At 39.0% G+C, this 6,640-nt stretch overlaps 1 long non-coding RNA gene across 1 annotated transcript in view; it reads left to right on the top strand.

Annotated features, from left to right (window-relative positions):
- Nucleotides 1-774: 774 nt before the first annotated feature.
- Nucleotides 775-6,640, top strand: part of LOC109314711 — a 42,202-nt gene continuing 36,336 nt past the window's right edge. The window contains exon 1 of the long non-coding RNA XR_002102349.1: nucleotides 775-1,720. This is a non-coding gene — a long non-coding RNA (uncharacterized LOC109314711). The remainder of the gene's footprint in view (nucleotides 1,721-6,640) is intronic.

Raw genomic sequence — 6,640 nt, 5'->3', positions numbered from 1 at the left:
AGCTGTGTGAAGCTTCGGTGGCCAAATCTCTGAATCCAAATCAAATTAGAGGACCCTTTAGTCTCTCTGAATAGAATTGGAACCCTCCGTGAAATTTGGACATAGACACAACTTTAATTTTTTTTTTTAGATACCTCTAGGTAGCAGGGACTTGTGAGTGCTGCGATGCTGTGGTTCATGGCTTGTCCCACAGAAGCATGGGAGGCTCCTCAGTGCATTCAGCAGCAGACCCAGAAGTGGACCAAAAGCACTTCCAGTCCACTTCTGGGTCCTCCGGCTAGCATTTGGGGGGCTGCCCCCACACCCTGTGGCTTAGTGACTGGTGCCTCCAATGTGTGTGTGTGTGTGGGGGGGCACCCAGGGTCCCCCATGGCCCTCCCCCCCCGTGGCCAATCGCTGATCTGGGAAGTACTTCTGGTCCACTTCCAGATTTGCCATTTGCCGTCGAGCACATGGAGGCCCCCTCGCCCACACTCCTATGGGATGCTCCATGCGTCCCAGCAATCACAAGCCACACTGGTACCTTGAGATATGTAGAAAAAACTTTAAAGCTGTGTCTATCTCTGAATCATCATTAAATCTTCAGATTCGAATTTGGCCAAAACATAGTTATAGTTTCATAGTTTCGTAGTTAGTAGGGTTGGAAGGGACCTGAGCAGATCATCAAGTCCGCCCCCCTGCAATGGCAGGAAAGAGTATTGGGGTCAAATGACCCCAGCAAGGATTGAATCAGGGACAGTGATCTGAATCAATTAATTGAATCACTGTCCCTGTTTTGGGCCAAATCCAAATCGAATAGGGCCCGCTTCTCACACCCATAATATATAGGAGGTACGGTGGTACTTTAGAGTGAAATTACTATTTCCAAAGCCATTGTCACTTTTGGTATGATCCTGCAGTGTTAAGGCTATCAAAGAGGTTTGGAGTGCCTTGAACTCTCACTAACTTAGATCTTCTCAACTTGTAGGAACAAAGAACCCTAACTAGTACTTTAGTATGCCCATTATAATTCACTGAGACACATGGGGGCAGTACTGTCTGGAGTGTTCTATTGCCGATGCTACCACTAAGTCTCCTGGGTAAGTCACTTAACCTCTCTATGCCTCATTTCCCCTTTATTTAAAGGAGGATAATAATAGTTTCCAATCTTTCTGAAGTGCTTTAAGATCTTTGGATGAAAGGTTTTGTATAAGTGGAAAGCATTTGTTAATTATTGCTATTAATTTAGAAGTTTCATACTATTTAACACAAGTGGAATCGCACTGTGTCTGCATTTCTTTATGTTTCTGTTACACAGCTGTAGCTAGGATAACAAATAGGTATGGGAGCACTTGGTTGCCAGACCCATAGCCTGCAGAGGAACTCAAGAGGAAGCCTGAACTTTGAAACTCATTTTCCTGCCACCTGGGTCCAAAAAGCTCTGACACTTGAATCTTAAGGGCATATTGCAAATCTCATGTTCTTTCCCAGGCTTTTTGGAGAGTGTGAAATCTGTATGTCTTTGGACAAGACACTGTCTGTATGGTAGACATGTAAATAAATAAATAATTTATCTTTGTTAGCCTGCCACATTATTTGCCATATGTCACCAAAACGCTTCTGAAGGGGAACTTTTATGCTTATCTGGATTTCTCTTCTGTTTACATCTGTTGTTAACAGGTTCCATAGGGGCTTCAAGAATGGACCTTAAGCCTGGAGGTAGTAGAATCATCAGCAGAAGGTAATGAGAAGGGCTGCACCCTTGGTGTCACTTGTGTGTGCTATCTGCAACAGATGCTCTTGTAACAGCTGGAAGGAAACAATTAGCACACCAAGAGACATGTTATAGTGTCACACTGCAAAGTCTTGAGCAACTGAGACCACAGGCTTCAAATATCCAGACAACTAAATATATTTAAAGAGACATTGTCAACTTGAAATCTAGTCAATTAAAAAAAAATGAGTTAAAACTAATTCTAGATACTACACCTGCCTCTGAGTCTCCCAACAATTTTGTGTTTCATGCTAAGTATCAGCTTAGTTATTTTTGGTCATAAAAGGCTACATAAATTATAAGACAACAAAGGTCAAAACTTAGGGCACCAGAGAGATGCAATTTACTGTTTGCTCTGTTCAGCTCATGATAATCTGTGTGGTTATCAGAGTTATAGAAAACATGAAAACAAGCAGCACAAGGTAAAGAACCAGATGTATGGCATTTAGTAAATAAGCAATTGACTTTTCATTCACTTCAGTGGCCCTTGGATCAGGTCTTTTATACTGTCGGGTTTTTTTTAATGATGCACTATCACGGACCAGAAAGAAATGGAGGATTTTTTCTTTTTAATTTCCATCATTATGTATTGCATGTGATATTTTCAAAGCAGGGCATTCTTTGCAGCCAGGTGGGTAAGCAAATCATACCTTCATTGAACAAATGTTACGCTTGATCATATTGTCTTCCCTTTGTCTCAGCAACAAAGTCCATGCTTTGGGGCTCAGCAAATTTCCACCCCCCTAGTAATTCTATGAGCCAATTGTGCATATTTAATTATTGACAAGGAGTTTAATTGGATCAGAGGAACAAGAAAAAGTAGAGTAATAAATAAATAAATAGATAGACCTAGCACAGAAGGTCTTTACAGAGTACTCTCAGCCATTTTATTTTTGGATTCAATGTCTAACTACCTTTACGTGCAAATTCTTCCAACAATCTGGCTAAACTCTGCTACTCTGAATTTAAAACAATGCAATATAAGAAACACATATCTTAAAGCTCCATATGCCATGAGGTCTGATATGGAAGTTGGGAAACATGTCACCAGATTTAGAATGATTTGAGTGATGCGGTCTGGGTGTCAATTACAGATAAAACTAAGTAATGTAGGTGGCTCCATTCTGACTCCAAAACTCCATCCTGGAATCCAAAATGCACAGGAAGAATAAAAGGTCTGGCTCTTTGCGGTGATGTCAAAATATTGATGGTGTGGGCCAGAGTGCACTTTCCAGGAAGATCAAATGACCTGGGAAGAGAACGGCATCAGAGGACACCACATTGAAAGGTTTTCCACTCTAATTAAGGGTTAGTGTTGGATGGAGTGAATTCCCCAATCTCCCCTCACCCATACTCAAACTGTACAGGATAATCAGTTACTTTTGTTTCATGTTCAAGTCTTAAAGACAAACAAAGGATTGGTGGGGAATGCTATCTTAAATGAACCACTACATTCATCCACACTCTATCTACATTTCTTTAAAAAAACAAACAAACCCATACTTTTACTCTAAAATTAACAGTGATCCAAAAGAAAGATCACATATATTACTAATGAAACATCAAGTACTTTACTGACCATGACTTAAAGGCTATTGTATACAAATCCATAAACTTACTCTAAAACTGTAATAGAAAAAAGGAATGGAATGGACTAGAATACAAATCAAACCCACATTTCTGCCTTACAACAATTATAGATAAATATTGTCTAAATTACATTACTTGGTTTTATTTTAACGCCAAAATCACTGTTTTTGCCTGAGAAGAGTTCAGGTTTTCAGTGCATCTGTTGTTAAGGGAAAGGAGAGAGGTGAGATTTATGCCTTTTGGAGAAGAGAAGACTGTTAGGTGACCTACTTAGCTTCAGTGGTTTTAGTTACTTGGCAACATATGAAATAAGATAGGAAACAGAATAAATGCGTTTAAAAGCCAACTAAGACATTTTTATGGACAAAGGGGTTAAATGATCCAGTTACAAAGCTGGGAGGTGAGGCTTAAATAAATCTAAAGGACATAATCTTACTGAACATATGGCTTTTTCCTGACCAGCCATCCTTTTTGTTCTTATGATAGGTTTATTAATTGAAATAAAGAAAATAGTTTACATGTGCTGGCTACTATAGAAGCATATAGAATACTTAAGAGAGAAATATAGAAACTATGCAAACAATTTCCTCTTTAATTTTATGAGTTTTGTCGGCAGCGGTATGGAGGCAGTTTCCAGTGTGCATCAGTCTAAGGGTTTTGAATGTGTCCCAGGCTATTTCTGTTTTTTCCCCCCAATATTCTATTACATGAAACTATTTCATCATTTTCAAAGGCAGCTGGCTGCTGATCCTTGACCAACAGTGGTATCTAGGCACAACCACGTTTAAAAATCATCTCCTACACCTTCAAATGGGTACAAAAAGGTACATCTAAACAGTTTTTGCATGTACCAATTCTGGAAATGGGACCTTGAAGTTGTCCTGAGGATACTCCCTTGCTACTACTCTCAAAATTTCAGTCTCCAGAATGGCTTAAACCAGTGGTGGGGAGCACCTTCAGGGTAGTTTTCCTACTTCACTTCCTAGCTAGGTGTTTCACGATAGACTTAAATTATAGCAGTTTTGCTAAGCTGTAGCAGAGAACAGTAGCATTAAAAAGAGACACTATACTTTTAGCCTACGAGGGTTTCAGACAAAACAACCCAGGGAGATGCTAGGCTTCTGCAATATAATATGCTAGTAAATAAATGCAGATTTATCCTGCATTGCCTTTTGCATCCAATCCATGCCAGATTGGCCTGTGATTTTTTACTGTTTGAAACAGATTGCCAATGAGGAAAATTTAACTAAGGGGAGTCAAGTCTCTGTTGTCCTGCCACTAGGGAACAGATGACTGGCAAAACCCGACTGCTGTTTTATTGATAAACAATGAAATAGACAAGAAGAATAAAGCAGTGCAAAGCTCTTAAAAAGAGAGAAGGGAAAAAAAGAGTGAGAGAAAGAACAAGGACAACACATTTTCAGAGGTACAGTTTCATTTAATTTATACAAAGTTTGGATTATTCAAATTTGGATATTCTGGCCCTGTCTCACTTTGAACCCAAAACATAAAACCTGAGCTCCAGTTTCCTGAATTCTTCAGGTAGTCTTCAATACATCTACATAATTTGTAACTGTATATAGCATATTTAACTATATATAACATAAAGATGAGAGGTGTATACAACCAGTGATTTCTATCAAGAAATGTGTGATGAAGCTTCTAGGCACTCCACTCCCAGGTGTTTGACTTCTGGACTATGATGGTCACCTACTTCTAACATCATTGGTGGTAATATGGCATTATATTGCTAAATAATTTAAATAAGCATAGTCCACTGACTTCAGTGAGAATCTACAGTTTAACACAAGTGGAGTGTGTCAGTAATTAGCACTAAGTCTGGCCACTAGTGTGAAGAAGTTTCCTGCACTTGGCAAAGTGCATTTCATTTGGCAAATAAATAGGCCTGTTTTAGGATATTTCTATAATGTCCAGTTTGGTACATCCCATAGTATCAGTTAATTAATATTTGAATAGTTTTATTTCATTGCGATTCAAATGAGATAACTTGAAGTATATCATTTGTAATGAGCATCTTCCCTTTTACCTTATGCACAAGTTTGCATTTGATCCTCAAGCATGATGGGATTTATGATAGAACGTAAAAAAGGAAAACATTGAGATAGAGCTAAAGACCCCTAAAGGGCAAATGTCTATATCAGTAGCAGAAAGCTATGGCAAGAATTGGTACAACTATGCTGAGAAACCTGACAGATATGACTCATGCCGTCTACATACCTAAACGTAAATGTCAGGAACATTATATTATATGCACAGATGAAATGTTTTCATCCTACACACAGTAGAACTATATTCTCTTGCTTACAGAATTTATGCTAAAATGCTAACTTACTCGGTTACCCCCAAAAACTTTATTTAGAAGCTAAGCATGATATTGTCTTTGCATTGTACTGTATGTGTGAGTCAAAATTCTGTGTGTGTGTGTGTGTGTGTTGTACATATACATAAATAGAGAGAGGGAGAATATACACAATATGAGATATATAGGTTTTGCTGGTTTGAATTTGAAATGAGTGCATTGCTTACAAGTGGTGAAGCATTTTATTTGTGCTATTGAATTTGTGTTGGTTGTACTGTCTTCTCTTCCGGACCTTGGTTTTAAGGTCCTGCTCTGATTGACTACACACGATATAAACACTATCAAAAATAGCTGTACTGCATCAGCAAAAACAGGACTCTCCTGGGAACTTCCTGTTCCCTTCTCATATCACATCCGCAGACATAACCCAAACAGGAAGCTCATTGCTTAGATGTAATCTGTCATCTTCAACAGCATCTTCATGAGACAAACTTTTTCTTGGTCCATGTTTTTGTACAGGTGGATGCGGGGGAACTATTTTTCAATCTAAGGATTTATACTTTAAGAAACCTGTTTGGAAGGATTTATCACTGTTATTTATAACAACATATGGAACAATAACTAACCCAAATGATCTACATATGACAGAGGCCTAGACTGTTACTGTCTACTTTTTGCCTAATTTGCAGGAACATAATGTTACTAAATTTCATAGATTTCATAGACATTAGGGCTGGAAGGGACCTGAGAAGATCGAGTCCAGCCCCCCACTCAAAGGGCAGGAAGGCAGCTGGGGTCATAGGATCCCAGCAAGATAAGCATCCAATTTGCTCTTGAAGGTGTTCAGTGTAGGTGCTTGAACCACCTCTGATGGCAGGCAGTTCCAGACCTTGGGGGACAGTAAAGAAATTCTTCCTTATGTCCAGCCTGAAAGGGTCTTGCAGCAGTTTATAACCATTCCACCTTGTCATCCCTTG

Source organism: Crocodylus porosus, unplaced genomic scaffold, assembly GCF_001723895.1.
Source record: "Crocodylus porosus isolate Cpor-Errol unplaced genomic scaffold, CroPor_comp1, whole genome shotgun sequence".
Taxonomy (NCBI): domain Eukaryota; kingdom Metazoa; phylum Chordata; order Crocodylia; family Crocodylidae; genus Crocodylus; species Crocodylus porosus.
Note: the sequence above shows the minus strand (reverse complement) of the source record. Positions and strands in the feature narration are given on the sequence as shown.